This window comes from Panthera pardus, unplaced genomic scaffold, assembly GCF_024362965.1.
Source record: "Panthera pardus isolate Hobbes unplaced genomic scaffold, ASM2436296v1 HiC_scaffold_7, whole genome shotgun sequence".
Lineage (NCBI taxonomy): Eukaryota > Metazoa > Chordata > Mammalia > Carnivora > Felidae > Panthera > Panthera pardus.
In genome coordinates, this window is record NW_026527002.1 from 33,575,549 (window position 1) to 33,586,587 (window position 11,039).

The 11,039-nt window shown below is 37.4% G+C and overlaps 1 long non-coding RNA gene across 1 annotated transcript; it reads right to left on the reverse strand.

Moving 5' to 3' along the window:
- Positions 1-1,593: 1,593 nt before the first annotated feature.
- On the reverse strand, positions 1,594-10,389 carry LOC109269537 (uncharacterized). The gene is made up of 3 exons (XR_002081131.2): positions 10,034-10,389; positions 6,299-6,350; positions 1,594-1,838 (listed from the first exon to the last, which is right to left on the reverse strand). It is a non-coding gene; the product is annotated as an uncharacterized LOC109269537 (long non-coding RNA).
- Between the last annotated feature and the right edge of the window lie 650 nt (positions 10,390-11,039).

Below are 11,039 nucleotides of genomic sequence, written 5' to 3' on the forward strand. Positions count from 1 at the left end.
CAGCTCAAGTTGGGAAATGAAAATATTAGGGTACAGTTAAGTAACAATTTTATACTGTATTGAAAGAACTGCTTCTTTGAGATTGGATCAACCCAGATAAAACTTTGGGACATGTTGATATTTTTTCCTCTCCATGTGATATCCTCTCCATCTTCAACTTTTGAAAGAAACGCACACATTTGGAAATAATTTTCACTACTAAGTTGAGAAACAGGCATACCCCAAATAAGAAGAAAATATAAAATATAAATGAATCCTTAAAACACTTACCTTTAGACACTTTCCAGAGAAATGTCTATCACTGACCTAGGGGCTGGAGAATGCTTTTGTCTGTGCGGTATGCTAATTATAGTCATGTTTCTGAAGATGGGTTCATATTTACCTTTGCCCTTTCATTTAGTTTTGAGAGGTTTTCTTTTCTTTCTGATTTTCTGTATTCTGAAATGTACCCCTTCAAAACTTGAAAAGAACACGTAGCTTGGCCATGTTCTTTAGTATACTTAACTTTTTGAGTTGTCAACCATTTCTAATAGAAATAGAAAGTTGGCAGTAGAGAGCTGGCAAGATGTAGTGGGAAGGGGAGAGAGGAGAGGAGAGGAGAGGTTTTGAGGCACACGAGGCTGGTGGGTAACTTCTGCACAATCTCAGACATACTATTTGGCAACAAGCTCTGGTTCTAGTAATTAGCATTAATGTTTTCAACTTTGCTGAACATTATCTAAGGCTGTTTAAGAAGCCTTGACAGTTGTGGAATGAAAGGTAATTCTCTCCTAACATGTCAGAAATTCTTTCATCCATTCTATCTTGTTATAAAAATAAGAATCAGTAAAGCATGGATCCCTGAGATTGAATGGCTGACTTGCTCATTTCATAGTTGCCTGATTTAGAGTAGCATCCAAAAATAATCTAAATAATTTGCCTCTGTAGAACAGCTATTTTTACTGCACATATATAACAATTGCTGGGTACTTATTCTAGGCTCCACAACTTACATGCACAATTTTGTGTAGGCCTCACAACAATCCTATGAGAATGGGATATTGTCATGCACACCTCCATCGTCAGTGTTAACCTGAAAACGAAATCTCCAGAGACTGATAATTGTCACTCTCAAACTTTCTCTATACCCTAATTTAGAAACTCTGGCTGGATATTCTCTCACACTTGAGCTTGAGCCCTCATTTTACTAGTTTTACCACAGTTAAAATCTCCTTGATGTAGTCAGTCCCTAAATCTGCCATTCTGTCCCTCTGTCATTACTGATACACAAGTTTGTGAATGAATATTTTCCCTCATCAGACCAGAGGCTAAGTCTTCCACTGACTGGGGATTGAAGACTACTAATCCCATGAGACTCAACAAAGGCCATTTTTCAACTCATATATAAGATGAAGAAAGCATATGGCACTGCCCCATTAGTGGCTTTTTTCCCTCAACCACAGATGCATGCCCATAATCTTTCAGTGGCTTTCTAGAAGAGCAACAAAAGAAACTACAGCATTGATTCTTCGATGACTTTGGCTTTTCAAAACCGTATGTCTCAGATTCAGCCTTTAGGCTCATAAAATATTTAGACATAAATCATTGACTTGTTTCCAGTGGACTTTACACAAATTTAATCATTGGTTTAAGTCATTTCCTTTATATTGACCTAAAGTAACTTGGATTCTGTTGAACCAGCATCAAAACATCACAAAGTTTTGAGTTCTTATGATTTCTGCAGAACTTGCAATCAGGCTTTTAAAAAATTCCAAAACAAGAATGAGTTTTGAGTTCAGTTGTGACATCAAGAATTATGTGAGCCAGAATTTTTCAGTGAAAAACACAATTCGTGTTTCCTGTAAGCAAAAGAAAATAATATTATCTTTCAATTTTATGTATGTCTTTTAAAAGTACAAAATGCTATGGTAAGATTGAGACCAACAGATGATGAAATTCAAGTAGAAACTCTGGTTGCTGACCAGAATGAACCCATCAATTCAGAAAGGGAAGAGAATTATAGAGGCCACAGGCTTTTATAAGGAACACCTTGTTCTGTAGAAACCTCTCTGCTGCACTCAATTTGTTTTAATTAGTTCTGTTTATGGCAAAACACTAAATGCATATAATATAAATTGAAATTTGATACTTCAGGAGCCTGTAAGATTTTCAGATAAAATCCCAGACAGAATGAGAGACAAGGTCTGTCCTTAACACAGTTCAAAGAGATTTCTCATGAGGAACTCCAGGATAATTTCCCATGATGAGATGGGCTACTTTATTAGCGGTAAGTAGCACAACACAATGTTCTATGGAGAGTTCATATTTTTCCATGTAGCATGTTGTCATAAGTTCTCTAGAAGAACTATATCTACTAAGTTTTTTTTCTACTAAGATTTTTACAGAATTTGTTTAAATACTATTTTACCATTTCTAGCAATTTAGAGTCAACAACAGTCACTAGAAACTCATTTGTACACTTATTTATTCCTCTAATAAAAATGTATTACATACCTACTATGTTTAGTTGTTTTATAAATTTTATGGATTATTTACCATGTGTCACATGTTGAACATAAAATATATGTGTGTGTGTGTGTGTGTGTGTGTGTGTGTGTGTGTGTATACATATATATATATGGCTATATATAAGGCTGTGCCCGCCTCCAATTTACATAGTCTCATTAGGCCAAATCATGAGTGTTATTAAGACAGTTTTTAAAATAAAAGAAGGTAGGAGTGCCTGGGTGGCTCAGTCGGTTAACTGTCTGACTTCGGCTCAGGTCATGATCTCACAGTTTGTGGGTTTGAGCCCTCATCAGGCTCTGTGCTGGCAGCTTAGAGTCTGGACCGTGCTTCGAATTCTGTGTCTCCCTCTCTCTCTGTTCCTCCCCTGCTCATTCTCTGTCTCTCTCTCCTTCAAAAATAAATAAAAACATTAATAAAAATTTTTTTAATAAAAGAAGGTAGAGGTCTTAATTTAAAATAATGTTAACTACTATTTATTTAGATTTTGTCATATGCCAGTCACTGAGAAAAATATCTTGTTTTTTTTAAAATACAATTTATTGTCAAGTTGGCTAATATATAGTGTATACAAGTGTGCTCTTGGTTTTGGGGGTAAATTCCCATGGTTCATCGCTTATGTACAACACCCAGTGCTCATCCCAACAAGTGCCCTCCTCAGTGCCCATTACCCATTTTCCCCTCTTCCCCCACCCCCAACCCTCAGTTTATTCTCTGTATTTAAGAGCTTATGGTTTGCCTCCCTTCCTCCCTGTTTGTAACTATTTTTCCCCTTCCCCTCCCCCAAGGTCTTCTGTTAATTCTCTCATGTTCCACATATGAGCAAAACATATGATATCTGTCTTTCTCTCACTGACTTATTTCACTTAGCATAATACCCTCCAGTTCCATCCACATGGCTGCAGATGGCAGGATTTCATTCTTTCTCATTGCCAAGTAGTATTCCATTTTATATATAAACCACAGTATTCATCAGTTGATGGACATTTAGGCTCTTTCCATAATTTGGCTATTGTTGAAAGGACTGCAATAAACATTGGGGGTACATGTGCCCCTATGAATCAGCACTCCTATATCCTTTGTATATAAATTCCTAGTAGTGCTATTGTTGGGTCATAGGATAGTTTTTATTTTTAATTTTTTAAGGAACCTCCACACTGTTTTCCAGAGCATCTGCACCATTTTAATATGACTTCCATACAAACTTAAGTGGTAAGTTTAACTCTAGTTTGTAAATGATAAAACAGATTTAAACAGATTTATTACCATCTTTCTTCACTTAGTGACCACCACCAAGCACCCTGCATTTTACCACTTTTGCCAGTTAAAATATTTTTAGCTTAAAGTAGAATAACTGGTAAAAGTGTCTTAAATCATAAGCATGTTCAATTAAAGTCTGGAGACAAGCAGTTGCAGGGGAGGTTAAATTTTCAGCTTAACAACATGAGGGTTCTGTCTGTTTCTCCATGGTTCTCCTACCTTTCACCTCAAGCCCACAAGATGGCTGGAACAGGTTCAAGTATCACATCTTTACAGGACAAAATCCATGAAAGGAAAGGATGGAAAAATTTTTCTGGTTTCTGGTTTCGCTTTTTTTTTTTTTTTAATGTTTATTTTTTAGTGTGGGGGAGGGCCAGAGAGAAGGAGTCACAGAATCCCAAGCAGGTTTCGTGCTGTCAGTACAGAGCCAATCTCCAGGTGAGATCATGTGAGATCATGACCTGAGCTGAAATCAAGAGCTCAAACTCATGAATTGTGAGATCATGACCAGAGCCCAAATCAAAAGTTGGTCACTTAACCAACTGAGCCACCCCGGCACCCTTGGTTTCTGTCTTTTAACTGAGGAGAACAATCTTTCTTAGAAACTCTACACCAGATTTTCCCTTACATTTCATTGGCAAAAACTAGATCACATGCCCACCCCTAGGTTAATCACAGCCAAGAAGCATAGGATTACAGTGATTAGCTAAGATCAATTATGATTCATCCCCTGAAGTTGGAAATGATTTTGCTTTTTACTTAAAATTGGTTTTTGCTTAGCAAGGGAGAAGGGAACAAGCAATAGGATCTCCCTTGTGCTGAAGTGCCCATAGATTCTATGTAATGAAGACTTTTCTAGCTTGCCACAACACATATCTTCCTCCATAGGACTAACACAGACAGGAATTTTGAATGACCAATTAACCTAAAAATGTAGGACTGGAGAGTAATAAAGATATAGGGCATCTTTGTAGATTTTAAGTTGTGAATGGGGTCAGCCATTGAAAAAGAAGATTTCGCATTATACCATGAAACACAATGAAATGTCACATTTTTGTTTTAAAACAATTTATGTCATTAAGACAAAGATTTATAAGTCAATCTCTTTCCACACCTTTCCTTTAAATTTTTTAAAAGTAAACAGTCTTATCAATTCAGATTTTTTTTTTCTTGCCTGCCACTGGCTCCAATTCAGATTTCTTGACTGACATAGTATTTATTTTTAAAAATCTTTGCAACATATATTTTAAAATTCTTAAATGTATTGGGGTGCCTGGGTGGCTCAATCGATTAAGTATCCAACTTTGGCTCAGGTCATGGTTCATGAGTTCGAGCCCCATATCGGGCTCTGTTCTGACAGCTCAGCCTGCTTCAGATTCTGTATCTCCCTCTCTCTCTGCTCCTCTCCTGTTCGTACTCTGTGTCTCTCTCAGAAATAAAAATAAACATTAAAAAATAAAAATAAGTAAAAATAAGTTCTTAAATGTATTGAAACTTAAGCTTCTAAGATAAGATGCCAGACTGAACAAAGCCCCTCTATTTAAGCCCCTCTTCTGGAATCCAACTAAAACTATCGCAGAGGAAATTTTTACATAAATAACTCCATAAGGAAGGAGGGAAAGAGGAAAGCAATAAAATATTAGAAACTGGAAAGTGAATTCATGAAAGGTAACTGATTAGCACACTCAAGAGAGTGGGTCCCTAAACTAAAAGTGGAAAAGCTGAGAAGCAATCTGGCTTCTAACGCAGACTGCTCAGAGCATCACATAAAGTCATGGAATTACACAGGCCTGGAGAAGGGGGCGGAAGTTGCAGCACTTTAATAGGGAGGATAAGTGAAAATAATGTCTAGCTTCCCCATTCTACTCTTCACCCATAGTAACTGCTCCTATCCTATGCTACTACTGATTTCTGGGAGACATCAGCACAGTTGGGATTCTACGCACCATGTGAAAATAAGAGATTTAAATGTAATTATATGTACCTATTACTAAGTGCTGAGACTGTGCTTTCTAGTCCTTTTCCAGCTCAGCTCCCAGTAACCAGCAGTCAGAACCTTGCCCTGAGAAGATTAGATTTCCTTGGGGAACCTGACCAGCCCAAGATGACAGATACACAGATTTTAACTTTGGGAAGTCCTCAACAAGTAGCCCACCCATATCACCATATATAGTAATCCCCCCTAATCCATAAGGTATTCATTCCAAGACCCCCACTGGCTGCCTGAAACCACAGATAGTACTAAACCTTACATATACGATTTTTTTCCTATATGCACACACCGATGATAAAGTTTAATTTATAAATAAGACACCTTAAGGTATTAACAACAATATCTAAGAAAATGGAATAATTTTAACAACATACTGTAATAAAAGCAATGTGAATGTGGTCCCCCTTTCTCTCTTAAAATCTCTTATTGTACTGTATCCACCCTTCTTCTTGTGATGTGAGATGATAAAATGCCTATGTGATGAGATGAAACTAGGTGAGTGACATAGGCATTGTGACTTAGTGTTAGGCTACTACTGACCTTCTGTCAACATGCAGGAGGTTGCTTCCAGACTGTGGTTGACTGCAGGTAACTGAAAACATAGAAATTGAAACTATAGATAAGAGGGACTACTCTAGTCAGTTTTCAATTTCATAAACCTCATGCACACATTCAGAATTCCCATCAACTTTTTGATTCATTAATCATAAGCAGACAGTGAAGGCTTACAAAACATCTGAGAAAAGCCCTACTTCAACATGGACAACAGAAATACAAGTATAGATATTGAATCTATGAGCCAAAGAACATGTTACTAAAAAGTAATGCAAATAAGACCTTGGAAATTAAAAATATAATAATTAAAATGAAAGAAGAGGGAGGCATGAGGAAATCTCCAGAGTGTAGATTAAAAATAGGGAAGAAAGAATAGACTCAGAAGACCAGTCCAGGAGGTCCAACACCAAAATAATAAAAACTCTAGAAAAAGAAAACAACAGAAACAGAGAGTAAGAACTTACCAATGTAATGATCCAGAAAAATTTCCCCAAACCAAAAAAAAATATTTTCTATAGTGAAAAGGCTCATTGAAGTTCCAACACCATAAGTGAAAATAAAGGGAAGCTTAATTTTTTCCCTCATCTTAACGTTTCAGAAGTGCCTTACTTAGAAATATAATGCTGAAGCTTTATTCTCTACAAACTTATTGTGTGACTTTTCTACATTCAAGTAGTTTGTTTCTCATGCTTCTAAATGAGCCCTTAACTATAAGCTGGGAAACATCCCAACATGCCTAAGGCATTGGCATAGAGCTGACACTTAAGCAAAATGACTTTTCTTACCTTCCTACTAGCTTCACATACAAGAAATTGAACAAGGCAACTGAGAGGGATATCATCTCCAAAAACCCCGTCTTTTAAGCCTAATGGAAAGACACAAACAGAGCCACTGCAGCACAATTATTTCCTTCACAACCACATCATTAGCTTAGACAACAAAACATGGCATAAATAGCAACATCAAGGCTCTTGCTTGTCCGGACATCTGGTGGCTCTCAGGTCATGATCTCACAGTTCGTGAATTTGAGCCCCACATTGGGCTCGCTGCTGTCAGCCTGTCAGCACAGAGCCCACTTTGGATCTTCTGTCCCCCTCTCCCTACCCTTCCTCCTCACGTGCTCTCCCCAAAATAAATAAATATTTAAGGGAAAAAAAAAGATTCTTGCTTGTCAAGAATTCCCAGGGCTTTCTTTGTCTGCTAGGGTCTCTGACATCAGGATCATAATAATCCAGCTCTGGAGATTACCTGGCTACGTCTAGTTTATGGTCTCTTGTGAAATACTGATCCTGTCCTTTCAGGACAAGTTGCTAATATGGAGGCTCACAGTATGACATCCTGGGATAGAGTTTGAGATCCTTCCAGATTGCACATTTTAGCTCCAATTCTAGCATGGAGATGAGTTGATACCCACAGAAAGAAGTAAAAAAGGGTGGCCTTCATGAATGGGCCTGCATGGCTTTAAGAGATTACCACACAAACCAGGAATTGAATTTATTAACTAGGAAGACCTAGCTTCGTGGGTTGAATATTAGCTCCCCTAAAGAATATCTACTTGGAACACTAGAATGAGATCTTATTTGGAATAAGGGTCTTTGTGATGTAATTAAGGATCTCAAGATGAAATTGTCCTGGATTTAAGGTGAGTTTCCTTTTAAAAGAGAGGAGAAGGAGATTTGACATACAGAGAGATAAGGGGAAGAAGACAGAGGCCAATACCAGAGTGATGCAGCTACAAGCCAAGCAAAGTCAAGGATTTCAGCCATCACTAGATCACATCCTCCCCAGAAAGAACCAATCTTGCCCATACCTTGATTTCGGACTTCTATCCCCAAAGCTGTGAGAGAATAAATTTCTATTTTTTTTAAGCTACCAAATTTGTGATAATTTGTTATGGCAACCAACCCTAGGAAGCTAATACACCCTCTCAGAGATATTCTGAACCTGCTCTGGCTAGAGAGAAAGTGAAAGTTCCTCAGGTGTCATCTGCTGGGCTGATTTCATGAAACAAGAGTTAATATCTCTAAGGCCCTATTTATACAATAGAGATGGATTACTTTTAAACTTCAAAGTACAGTCATACCAACTAATTAATTTCCATAATTCACTTGGGTCAAATAGGCAGGTGTCATTAACTGCACTTCAGAGTATAGCAAATAAGCCCCTTGCATAACATCATCAAAGGAATTCTTGACAGATGACTTCAAAACAGACACTACCTAAAGTAAATATTATAGGAAAGTAAAGCACTCATGGTCAGGAGTGGTACAAAAAGAATTGAAAAGCAGAAGATTTGCTATACACACATTCTAGAAGACCTTATTTCCATATATGTATATGTATATACATACATATATATGTATGTATATATAATGTTAATACATATAATAGGAAAAAAATATATATCATAGAAAAAAAATATATATATATATATTACAGAAAATTCATGCTGCAATTTTCCCTTGAAAGACAAATGTTAAAATCCTGGCTTTTGCTACCATCAGCCTGTTGTGGAACAAATGTCAAAAGTTTCCCTGAGAAGTTTTATTGACCTGACAGACTTGTAGAGGGGATATCTATCCCACATTGTCTTAGAGTAGGCATGTCTCAAGCCATAATTTATAGGAAAGACTTAGGAGGTTGAATTGTGCTATGGTTCCAAAACAACAAACAAAACTATAATATTTAGAATAAGGGACATGATAGCTGGGTTCTACTCTGCCACAATCAGACCATATCTGGAAAGTCTACATTGTCTACAGCATAAAAATCGGGGGTTTCTTAACATAAAAAGATCCTAGTGAGGGGTTAAGGAATCAAGGTTTTCAAAAGTAGCAACTCCTGAATACTGGGCAGGGCAGCACATGGGGGGTGAGGGCAGCAGTGTGTAAATCTGGAGAAGTGAAGACTCAGAACCATGAGATGGCTATCACCAAAAATCTGAAAGGATGTAATGTGAAGAGAAGTTTACTTGATAGGTAGAAATCACATTTCATCTTCTTGTTAAGAAATGTTTTTGAAAGGCAAAACTCTCCAAAGATAAGACCAATGTCTTTAACGAATAGTGACCCCCTACCCTTGGGACTATACAAGCATAGGCAGGTGAGTTACTTTATGGGAGTGCTGTAGACATTTAAGCTTTTCTCTAATTCTAATATTAATCAATTCTCTAAATCTAATATTAATCTAAATCTAATATTAATATTAATTAATCTAATATTAATCTAATCTCTAATTCTAATTATTAATCAAATCTGTGGTCTTCTCATCTACAATTTAAATATCTACTAGGTCCCCAGAATCTGAAGTTCTGATGCTGAATCTGAAAAATGTAAATGACTCCTATGGAAATAAATCCAGGAATTACTTTGCCACATACTGTGTTGCTGTACCTATCCTGCTAAGTTGAATATGTTATTGTGTAAGTGTGAATAATGTTTAACAATATGCCAAAATGAGATGGAACATGAAGACCTGCAAGGGGTGGTCCTTAGTTGACAAGAATAGGGTATATGAGTTGGCTGAGAAAAATCGGAGTTCTACAGAGAAACAGAACCAATAGGACATATATATATATACGTATATATATATATATATATATACGTATATATATATATCATATAGGAAGACGAATAGAGGAGAGAGAGATGGGGGCGGGAGAGAGAGAGAGAGAGAGAGAGAGAGAGAGATTGATTGATTTACTTTAAGGAATTGGCTCACATGATTATGGGGGCTGGTGAGTCCAAATTCTTCTGTGGACTGGCAGGCTAGAGAGTCACTGTTGCAGTTCAAGTCCAAAGGCCATCTGCTGACAGAATTCCTTCTTGCTCAGAAGAAGTCAGTGTTTCTATTAAAGTCTTCAACTAATTGGATGAGGTCTAAACACATTATGGAAGGGTACATGCTTTATTCAAAGTCCACTGATTTTAATGTTAATCTCATCCAAGGAACACTTTCACAGAAACTTCCAGAATAATGTTTGGCCAAATATCTGGGCATCATGACTCAGCTAAATTGACACATAAAATTAGTCATCACATCAGGGGATGGATCCTCACAAGTGGGAAGTCCTTTGATGTATATGGGTATCAACTTGGAAGGATGAGGAGAGATGGGGAGAAGAGTTGGCTAACAAATGTCACTAAACACCTTCCCACATTGCCCCTATGCTTTCTGAAAGGACATCTCCAAACCCAGGTCCTTTAAAAGTCTAAGTTAAATAGACATATTTTGTATATTGATTGATAGTGGGTGGGTGCCATAACTGGGATACAGTCCACTCTGCCACCTGTTACCCACACTTTATACACACAATTACGTAGTTACAGATAAGTCACATTTTTTAAAGTTTATTTAATTATTTTGAGAGACAGAGAGAGAGAGCAGGGAAGGGGCAGAGAGAGAGAGAGAGAGGGAGAGAGAGAATACCAAGCAGGCTCCTCGCTGATAGCACAGGGCTCGATCCCACCAACCATGAGATCATGACTCTGTGAGACCATGACCTCAGCTGAAACCAAGATTCAGATGCCTAACCCACTGAGCCACCCAGGTGCCTTGGTAAGTCACATTAAAAAAAAAAAAATTTATCATTTATTTATTTATTTTTGAGATATATAGCACGAATTGGGGAAGGGGGGGGGGCTCTGTCAGCACAAAGCCCGATGTGGGGCGTGAACTCACGAACAGTGTGATCATGACCTGAACCAAAGTTGGATGCTCAACTGAC